This window comes from Aulonocara stuartgranti, assembly GCF_965226115.1.
Source record: "Aulonocara stuartgranti genome assembly, chromosome: 16".
Classification (NCBI taxonomy): Eukaryota; Metazoa; Chordata; class Actinopteri; order Cichliformes; family Cichlidae; genus Aulonocara; species Aulonocara stuartgranti.
The window spans coordinates 28205312-28217343 of NC_138952.1; positions in this window are offsets into that span (position 1 = coordinate 28205312).

The window sequence follows — 12032 nt, forward strand, 5'->3', positions numbered from 1 at the left end:
CCGAAGCACGTAAAAACTCAGAAGCACATAAAAACTCAAAACACGTACAAAAGACAACAGAAGTGCTCCAGGACGCTGGGCGCAGTGTTGAGCCTTTGTTATCTTGTGGCTACACAAGCCAGCGAGTACCAACGACCGGATTTGGTGTGTGGTAGTAACAGGTAAATGAACTTTTTTTTTTTAATTATTTGAATATATATGAGTGCCTGTGTATAAATACACAAAGAATACACACATGCTTTCAATTGTGTAATTTAAGTGATCTAGTAGCTCTGCTTTGGAAGTTCAGTTCATGCTAGAAATGTGTTTTGGAGTTTGTACGTGTTTTGTCTCTAGGGGCCACCGCATTTATTTATATATAAACATATATAAATAAAACCACTTTTTTACGTTATTAATTCCTTTTGTGCATAATTTTATATTATTGTTAATAATAAATTAATTAAAGCAACAAAACAACCTGAAGAGCCGGTTCGGAGCCGAAAGAGCCGGATCTTTTTAGTGAGCCGAACCGAAAGAGCCGGATCTCTAAAAAAAGCCGGAAATCCCATCACTACAGTGCAAGGCTTGCATGCTGAGTGAAGTGGAAAAAAAGTGCGAGAGAGAGAGAGAGTGAGAGAAAAAAAAAAAAAAAAAAAAAAACACGGCTCGCGATAAGGAGCCGGCTCGCGCCGTTCACGTCAAAGAGCCGGCTCTAAGAGCCATTTCGTTCACGACCGTCCCATCACTAGCAGACAGTGACTTATTTGTGGTAGCAGGCAGAATAATTGGGCATTCATTTTTGAACGATGGGCCACGATTGCATGGCCTCAACAAGGCTATTATTCACATGTTGGTCCAAGCTGATAGAGACACTGTCACTGTCCAGCCCGATGATGTGCCAGATCTAGATATCCCCCCCCAGAAAATGCAGATTTTTTAGGCAATATATTTGCAACATACTAAAATGGAACTTTTCTCGTCCATAAGCTTGATGGTAATAAACACCTCACTGAGCAGCAGAGGGATGACATTAACAATTTGGCCATTTCCTGGGACTTGCCACCCGTCAGTGCAGAAATCCGCAGATGGCTGTTCCAACAGCTTCTCCATCATGCAGTAAGATTCCCCTTCAAAAATTGTTTTTAGATTGTCATCACCTAAGAAAATGTCATGTGGTTATTTTTAATTATGGTTTTAGGTGATAGGCCGAACTAAAAGGCAGACAAAACACATCAGAAAAGGTCTGAAGGACACCGGATTGTTGACCATGCTTCAACAAAGACCTGACACAGTGGTCTTTTTCCCCCAGCATGAAGACAACATTCTTACTGCACAGGTATTTCAATGCATTTCTAACATGCTGACTACAGTGACAAAGCTAGATTGCATGACAGTTAATGCTGCTTTTAGAGGAGGCTGCAGAGTTCAGGAGTTAGAGCAGGTCATCTACTAATCAGCAGCTTGTTAAGATCCCTGGCTCCCCGCTCTGTATGAATTTTTGGTAGGAAGTACTGAAAATAAGAATGTGATTGTGAGAATGATAGTTATTGTAGAAAAATCTTTGAAGGGTCTGGGAGAGTAGAAAAGTAAGAATCAGTCCTTTTACCATTATACGTTAAGTGAGACAAAATGATTGATTGATAATACTTTATTCATCCTGAGGGAAATTCTTTTAAAGGCTGCCAGATAATCCAGTGCCATCATGAGCCCCCCATAGAATACACCATATATAAATGCCAAGTGTCGGAAAAAAGTCCCTTCACAGATTTAACATGTAAAAAACTGTTTTTAAGGGAGTTGCATTCTTAAGTGTGTCTCTGAAATCTCATTTTAGGCTGTTCTTAGCCACATTGTTTGGCCAGGAGATAAGGGCGATGATGAAGACGATGATAATCCACCTTAGCCACTAAGCATCCAAATGCAAACAGTGGGATTTCTGAAGACCTACATTGAAACAGGCAAGTGTAATTACATTGTGATTCAAAATTTGAATCTAATTTGATTTCTAATGCATTGATTATTTTTACAGCCACTCCATTCCAGCTCAGCCAGCTGATGAGGTTTTAGGTCGGGTGGGAAATTCCGACTGGTACCATGAAGGTTGAAGTAGTCAAAGCAGACTACCTCATATCCTCTACATGTTTTGGAACGTTGCGTGTGCCGGGCACTTCCACAAGTACAATGTCTTTTCCAAACAGGTTGATGATTGCATTGCAACTTGTGCCACAGGTTTCGGCCTTATTTAAAAGCAATTTGTAGACACTGGATGTTGAATAAACTTTACCATGCTTGAAAAATGTTTTACATAGCCAAAAGTTTCACTGTTACTTAGGCTTATTGATTTTTTGGGAATATTGTTATGCGAGTTTAAATATAAAAATTAAAGTTACAGTTCCCACCATTAACATTTATATTTGAAGTTAAGGAACTAATGATTGTTATTTAGGGTTGTTTTGTTAACTTAAAGTCGTTGTCATGCATCCGATTCACATCATCTCTTTGTTTGAAGCAGTTTCATGGATTACAAGAGGTGAAAAAAAGTAGATTAATACTAAAGCTGTATTAAATGTTACACACAGTCCAATGCTGTTGAATATACTGTTACTTAGCACGCAGGGGAATTCACAGAGTATGAACACAGACGACGCGACGAGGAACAGAGGCAAACACACACTATAAGTACACAGAGAGACACTGGGAAATCACACACAGGTGGGAGACACAGCTGGACCTGATTAACCTGACGAGACAGGGGAACACTAACACCAGGGACCAATAGAGGGAACACAACCCCAGAACCCAGTATCTAAAATCCCAAAACACAAACCATCCCAAAACAGCCCACGAATAATAATGAAAATAATAACAATAAAAAACACAAAATCACTGAGTCATGGACGCAGGACCATGACAATAATTGATATTCGGCCCCCAAAAAAACATATTGGTGGATCTCTAGTTTAAACAAACGATATCATCTAAGTTGATTGTCTGTTTCAGATGTAAATAACTGGAAATAAAAGCTGGCAGGTAAAACTCTTGTCTGATTTTCATCTTTGAGGTCCAGCCTACACAAGAAAAAATATCACCATGGCTCTTGAGTAAATTGTAAAAATAGCTTTCACAGGAGTATGTTGTGACCGAAGGGCCTGTTTATAAAAAACAAAACATTAAATTAGAAACTTCTCTCCAGACAGCTTAGACATTATTGACTATGTCTACACTAGTAATATCTCAAATTACATAAAGGTAAACAAACTGAAACCGAAATTTATAACCTGTAAAAGTTAATTTTAAAAAGAAATCTTTACATTTTAACACTGACTGCTACACTGATCTATCACAGTTGATAACTTTTTGTTTTTGTAGTTAATTCTAATGTGTCAGGTGGGAGCAGTTTGAGTGAATGGATGAAAGAGCAAACAAGTCAAATGTTAATTGGGTTGTGCAGAATGTGTGTGTGAGCCTCTAAATGCTGGATTTTTCTTGAAGATGCAGGTACTCTCAGACATCTAAATATTCTTTGAGCTGAAAGGCTATCACATATTTCTGGATAATATTGTTTACATTATTCGCTTATACATAAAAAAAACCAAAAAACTATATTATTAGCACACAATAGCAGCCCTTTTTGAGAAGTACTTAAAGTGTAGTATAAAGTTTGGGAAATACAAGTTCTGGAGGGACACTTTTCAGGCTCCATTGTATGCTTTTATTCTTCAATCTGGTGGTTCCTGGTAATAAAATTAAGAGTATTTTACAAGATGTCAGACAGAAAAAAGCACTTCTTTTCCTTTTGTCTACGCTCTTCAGGGGTCTCCACAGCGAATCACCTGCCTCCATCTAACCCTATCCTCTGCATCCGCCTCACTCACAACAACCACCCTCATGTCATCCTTCACTAAATCCATGAACCTCCTCTTTGGTCTTCCTCTAGGAGGAAGAGTTCATGCTGCCTTTCTGGCAGCATGAACCTCAACATCCTTTTACCAACATAATCGCTGTCCCTCCTCTGAACGTGTCCAAACCATCTCAATCTGGCTTCCCTGGCTTGATCTCCAAAACATCCAACCTGAGCTCTCCCTCTGTGTATGTCCCTCGTCACTCCTAAAGAGAACCTCAACATCTTCAGCTCTGCTACCTCCAGCTCCAGTTTATTAAAATAAGATAGCATTAACAGTTTGAGCGTAGTTACAGTCAACAGTGAATACAAATGCTAAAACTGAATATATTGCATAGTGTCCCCGCCCCTCCACCATTTACAAATGGTTCAGCCCATAGTAGGACCAGCTTTTTTCTTGTTTTCAGTAGCAAGCAATATTTATGATTGTGCCAGAGCACATTTTGAACAACACCATGGGAATTTTGCTTTTTACACAGGTGGTTGGATGTTACACTCTGGAAATGGAAGAAGGTGAGTGTTATTAACCCTCCGTGGTCCAGGGACACACTGCACCTCCAAATCACATGACTGATCTAAGCTGACATAGCAACAAGCTGCAGCCACGCTGAGTCTCTATTTAAGCCCACATTGAAAGTTCGGACTTCAAAGTTTTTAAATTTTAATTACAAGCCAGTAAATCAAGAGTTATGACAATATATATAAGACACGCTTTTTTCTAAATACTGTAGTCACATTTTTGTGTGTGTGTTTTAAGCGTTTTCTAAGGACAGCGAGAAAACAGGGGGAAAAAAAGCCACCTCTTTCCTATCAGTGGAAAGATGTACCATGTCGACCAATTTAACACATAGGATTTGGTTGTTCAGGAAGAGGGGAAAGTTTTGGGAGTGACGGTAACAGCAGCGAGACAGAGCGACCTAGTGAGAGACAGAGAGTTAGTTTTTAGATGTGGGAGATTTGTGACGTTTAGTGTGGAGTGTATACTTAGTGTGTTGTGCTGTCTTGTGTAGTTGTTCTGTTGTGTAGAAGTAGAGCTGGGCGATACAAGATTTTTTCATATCACGATATGCTTTTTTCATTTCAGGCGATAATGATATATATCACGATATAAGCCAAATAACTATATATGTAAGATTTAAAATGTGCTGTTGCTCACAAGTAAAATGTGAAATAATCAGCAGCTTGTTTTGATTTAAATATTTATTTCCCATAATAAGTTCAACAGGGTAGATGTACTTAAAATGAGGCTTCAGTTTAGGCAAAATAAAGGCAAATATTACAAACTACACAAAAGGTAGCCGCTAAACCATTTAAGTTTCAAAATAGAACAAACAAAACAGACTACTAGATTGTCAGTTCCACTTAGAAACAAAATATTAATTCTAAAAATAAATCTTAGTTTATTTTACAGAAGAAGAGACAAAATTGACTAACTTATTTAATATTGCTTTGGAAGCGCTGTCTGAGAGAAATGTTTATGTCCAAGGAGTTGGAAACAAGGATCCATTACCTTAATTAGCTGCTTGAATCCTTCATTTTTGACCGTGTTTATTGGTAGCATGTCTTTAGCAAGACAGTAAGCTATGGCATTCGTTATGTTGCTATGTCTCTTAGCTTTTTTGTCATATGGTAAGACGCTGGAGAAAGCAGACTCAATTGACTGTTGCTGCTTCGCAGGGATTCCCCTAGTTGTTTTCGATGACAAATGACAGACGATGACAGACTTGGGAACATGCTTTCGGCACAATTTACAGTGCGCGTTACTGTTTTTTGTCAGACTTCAAATAGCCGAAATACCTCCACACTACGGAACTTCTCTGGCCTTTCCTTTCGACAATCTCTCCTGCATTGGAACCGTCATCTGTGTTGTCTTCGGTAACCTGGTCACCCAAGCTCTCGGTTGATTTTTCTCTAGTCATTTCCTCGATTACCCAGCCGCATGGCAGCTGGCTGCTTCCCAAACAAATACACATGTGCGGCTTGGCACTTGAGCTGTACGTAACAAGTTACGTGACGTGACGCTGCGGCTGTGATTGGTTTGGCTCTGTGCAGCTTAATTTGTATTGGTCTATCGCAATAGTTTCATTTTTATATCGAGAAAAGGTTATTTCACGCTGGGAAGAGGGGGGAGGGGCGGTAATTACACTCGCAGTAGCACAGGAACAGAGTGGGAGGGAGAGAGAGAGATTGAGAGCCAGGGACAACAACGTCACATTAGAAAGGTATAGTAATCATCCACATCCAATAAAGGATTCAGAAAGTTTATTCATGCAGGCCCATATGACAGAGAATGTGCATCTTCTTTTTGTTTTCATATTTTAATTTATATTTAATTGTTTTGTGGTTTGCAGTGTTTTGTGTTGTTTCGTTTTAAATTTGTTTAAAAGGAAAAAGCTGAAAATTTAAATAGTTAAAAAGTTGAACTGTGACTAGTTGGTTTTGCATTATATTATTTGTCACATTTTATGTGGAGTGAATAAATAAAAGTATATTTACAGTGGCCCCTAGAGACAAAGCACGTATAAACTTCAAAACACGTAAAAACTCCAAAACATGTACAAAACACAACAGAAGTGCTCCAGGATGCTAGGGGCAATGTTGAGCTTTTGTTACCTAGTGGCTCTACACGAGCCAGCAAGTACCAACGACTGGATTTGGTGTGTGGTAGTAACAGGTAAATGAACATTTTTTTTAATTATTTGAATATATATGAGTGCTTGTGTATAAATACACAAACAATACACATATGCTTTCAATTGTGTCATTTAAGTGATCTAGGTATCTGTTTTGGAAGTTCAGTTAATGCTAGAAATGTGTTTTGGAGTTTGTACGCGTTTTGCACCTTTTGTCCACATGTTAAACGGCGTTTTTGGTCACTGAAAACGGAGATTTCTAAACACGCCTGCCAGGGTGGATATTTTCGAAAACTCAGTTTTTTGCATTTACGTGTAGACGAGAAAAAATGCAGCGTCAAAGGTGTGCGCCTTTTTTGATGTCACACTGTGCGCCACGTTATTGTTTCGGTGAAATGAATTTCTACGATACTTTTACTGTTAATTTTACTCTCTGCAGTGTTTAAATGCATACATATACACATACGGTTACTAGGGGTGCAACGATACTCGTATCGATATTGAACCGATCGATAGAGTGCTTTCGGTTCGTTACGCATATGTATCGAACAATACAAAATTTTTCATTTATTTTATCAATTTTCCTTCTGACGATGCTGTCTGTGTTGAGTGCTCAGTGGATCTGCGCTCGACGGTGCAACCTAGGCGGAGTAGTCGAACCCAAATTCACTGAGCGCAGGGCAAGCTAGCAAGACAGATGTTAAGCTCTCCTTGCAACATGGCAAATTGAACCTCCCCCACCCTCATTCAGATGTGGCATTTAGAACTATTTTGGTTTTCATGTGACGTATGACCCTGAAGGTAAGCGCGTCATGGACAAAAGTAAAACAGTATGTTGGATGTGCCACGCAATGCTCAATTACATTGGTGGGAACTAGTGCGTTAGCGCAGTTAGCTCATTAACGTGTTGGCCGTCCAGCCCCACGCACGGGGCGATCCGCGGTAGCTCGTTAATGGAGATTTGCCGTGTTGTGGCATTAACGTCATTTCAACGCAGGGCTCTAGAGTGCAACCAATTTGGTCGCAAATGCGACCAAATTTTTCAGTGGTGCGACTAAAAAAAATATTTGGTTGCACCTGTGCGACCAACTGTTCGGGTAGCAAAAAAAAATAAAAAAATCTGCAACCTTCCCTGTGGTCAACAACAGACACACATTTTGCCCCTATCGTGGACTAAACCAATCAGAGATAGTCAGGGGCGGGACCTCTCTGATTGGCCGTGGTCCAGTGGAAAGTGCAGGTGGAAGTGGGAGGTGAGTAGCTTGAATAAAGCCATATCAATTCATTAAATCCTGAATCGACTTTTAAATATAACTGTGTTTTGCCAGAAACGCCAGATTCTCAGATTAAAGCTCACAAAACCAGTTCAACAACAACCAAACAGCAAATGAGAACAGGTACACGGACTCCACACAAAGACGTAAACACAGAACAGACCCGACGCATCAGAATTAACTTTGTCTTTTTCGGCTTTCTCACCTGATGGCCCGTAGACGGACACGCTGTCGGAGCTTAGCGAATCCGATGCGTCCGGTCCGCGCTGTGATTAGGTCTTTTTGCGCTGATTCCGAGCTGAATTTTGCTGTTTTGCTTCCACGACTATTAAAATCGCACTTCATGCACAGCTAGCTCTCTCTCTCTCTCTCTGTACTTCAAGAACAGTTTCCCGTCTCCAATCTCTGTTTTCTGTGTTATTCATTCGCTTATTACCCACCAGTCTACCGTTGTTTACAGCGCTGTGGCTGCTGTCTTTTTCTTTTCTTTTTCTTTTTTTCACTTAAATGACCTCGGACAAGAAAGCCTATTTTTTCTGTTGTTCAATACTGAAGAAATTTTAACTTTATATGCAGAACATTGTAGAATATTTTTAAGGTTATCTGCTAGAAAAAGCCAGACCAGGAAAATCTCCTTCATGTTTTTCTGTGTTTTATTCTCAGTTACTTTCACACAAAGGCATCTGCTGTGATGTTCACAATTCTGAGGAAGTCAGTACTGATAAATGATCAGAATTATAATATTTCTGACTGTCTGAGGCTAAGTTGAATCGAATCGGAACTTTGAAAACCGGAATCGAATGGATTATAGAAATCAGTGATGATACCCAGCCCTAGTGAGCAGCCTAGGCACGACAGATGTGGATGTAGCTGTAATAGGAAAAGAACTATTGCTAACTTTTCTGTTAAGTTAAGACCTGATCCTTCTGAAATTCATAGCCAGTGCTCTGACACGGTGTCATCAATCTTTGAACGCTGAAAAAGCACAGTGTATCCAGAAAAACACATTATATTATATAAATTATTATAAAATTTGTGTGCGCCTAACTTTTGTGCCGGTACAGCTAACTTTTTAAAGTTAGACGTACTGGTACGCCCATGGCGTTAGTCTAGAGCCCTGCAACGAGATTTACGCTGACAGCACTAGTGGGAACACAACGAATATGACTGCACATTTACGCCGACATCATCCTAGTGCAAAGACAAGTGGAAGCAGGCAAAAACAACAAGCACGCATGCTACAAACTTTACCCAAGTCATTTAGACAGCTGTTAGCACATGATTCTCCTTATGGGGACCGTTATAGTATAGCTTTTATTTTGGAAAGAGCCATTTCTCTGTAATAAACTCTCTTTTCCAAAGATGAGTGATTTGTCGATCAGATAGATTTATTATTTTATCCCTTTGTTGTTTCAGCAACATTAAGTTTAAAAACTGTATGTTTGAGTTAAAATATATATTTATAATTTTAATAGATGACAAATTAAAAAAGCATGAACATTTTTTGTATCGAAAAAATATCGAACCGTGACACCAAAGTATCGAACCGAACCGTTAATTTTGTGTATCGTTGCACCCCTAACAGTTACTGTCCCTCCACACATACGACTCGGTTCTGCTTCTAGCAGCGTTTTCCTTCATTTCTGCGTTTACGTGTGGACGGGATTATTTTTTAAAACAAAAACGGAAAACCTCAGTTTTCAAAATTACCTGTGTACGTGTGGACGTAGCCTTATTGCGACACTTGATTGTTCTCTCATTTTAGTTTTAGTAATATTTTTAAGTGGCTGTACAAAATGAAAAAAAAAAAAACGGCAGGTATATTGGCTGCATTTTCAGATAAATAGTTGTATATGTATATGCTTACAAAATGTACATTTTATATTTGCATTTCAAGTTATAAAAATTGACTCAACATGTCTGTGGGGGGTTTTTTACAGTAAAAAACAGTACAAGTTCTGGAGGGACAGAAAAAAAACAACTAAATTCAGTTGAGCTGAAAAGAATGATACCAAACCAGGCAAGGGGGAAAAAAATTAAATGAAACAATTTGAGGGTGAAATACAAATGTAAACTCAAAAGGAGTCAAAAATGGCCGGTTGTATTTCAGACCTCGGTGGGTTAATCCAACAAATCATGAAAAATTAGGTTTAAATTTTTGTTCATGACAGTGCAGATTTCTGACATTTTGTGTAATTTAAGCATGTAACAATGTGATTCTTTTCTAACAAAAAACAGTGTGAAACTTAAGTTAGACTTGTGTTTGTAAATGAACCGCCCCATGTTGTGTAGCTTTCTGGATTTTATACTTATTGGGCTACACATTTATTTATTATACAGGCTATACAGTACATAAAATCAAAACTCACATGTTTTATGTAACTAAAGTGTTTAATTATGTAGGCTACAGACAATAATTATGTTATAGACTATATTTATATGAAAAACGTGTATACTTACGTGAATTATTTTAACCATATGTAACCACCTGCATATGTGTTTGGAAAAAAAAAAGGCTTTGATTTTGCCACCCCATTTGATTTCTATGCCACCCTAAGAAAATTTCTCTAGATCCACCCCGTAGCCACGGTCTTTATCAGTATCCATGTCCTGCTGATGCTGTGACTCCATTCACGCAGTCACAGCATAACTGACACCCAATCACCTGATTGGTTGTCGTGGCGCGACTTGATGCTGGAGTCCAGATTTTTCCAACTTGAGTGGCAGATGCAATAAGCACGAATGCACAAAATAAAATGCAGCGCGTATTTTACTTTGCGCTTCAAACGCATCATTCGCGCTAATTGTTTGTGCAAATCGGGCAGAAAAGCATTTTCGCCACGCAAATCTGCTTCTGATTTGGCATGGGACCCACAGTCGCACTTCATCATCCTTCTTTATCGACGTTACATGCAAACCTGACTCTTTGGTCTTCTATTGCGTTCTGTGTGTATGCACCGTTATACTAGTAGTAATATAGAATCCACTTTCTCCAGTTTGCATATTTCTGAAAAACCTCTTAGTAGCGTGGCAGCCGTCGATTGAGCCAGCCCTGCAAACCCGTGGATGGACCATGCAGTGGGAGGAAGCGTCCTAAAACACTCTTTGCAGACCACCCTGTGTGATTCTCCACTCTCCAACCAGAAAAGACAAACCGCGGGTCTTAGTCGCAGCACCCCATCCACGTCTGATCTTGCTTCGGCAGATCCAGCAACACTGCCAGAGACTTTCTGTTTGTGTGATCTATCAAACTATATTAAAAAACGGTCCAGGAACAGGTCACTTAGGTTAATCCTGTGTGAAAAATTGTAAATATTTGTATATTTTTGTTCCTTTTTTAACTAATACTCATGTTTTAGAAATATTGTTTTATTTTTATTTACCTTTAATAAATATAATTTTAAAACTGTTTGATTAATGTTCATACATGTTAAAAACAACTGTAAATGAAATGAGTTCAGTGAAAATTGTTTTCATCAATTTATTCATAATAAAAAACACATAGAATAACACAACAAATAGAAAAAAGTAAGAAATGTATTCAAATAAAAAAAAATATCTGAAGGCACAACCGATTTGGGAACAAACTTTCATTAATCAAAAACTTTCAGAATGAAACAACAAACAGAACAAAGTAAGAATATTATTTGAATATATTTGTAACTTATTTAGGAACCAATCTTTCTAGTATAGAAAAAAGTCTGTCCATCCTGTCCCTGCTCTCCTGTTCTCTCCTCTCCTCAGCCTCCCTTTGGTATCTCATGTCCTCTCATCCCCCCTATCCCTTCACCTCTTCCTCACTGTTGTGGATGGCTGATCTTCTTCCTCATCTGTCTCTTCTTCCCCCTATTTTTTGTCACCCACTGCTGTACTTGGCCCTGGATTGTCCTCAGGGAGAAAGGAAATTAGGACAGGAGGCCTAATGGAAGGCCTCTGCCCTGTCACCTCATCCATGAGGCCAAACCAGAGCCAAGTAGCAGCAGTGGGCTTCCCACTGACTCCCTCTCCTGACCCTGGATACTTGCAATCCTAAAGGCTGAGGAAATCAGAAATGACAGACAAATAAAAACAACACAACTTTTAGTAAATGTACATTTTAATGTACATTATTAAATTTTGTTCTTAAAAATCTTCTTGACAACACACATACTTTGTATCTTTTCTTTAAGTTGTCCTATTTCTTTTTGGCCTGCAAGGGGGTGACTTTCCCCTGCAGGCCCATCTTCTCGAGAATTGTCCTGA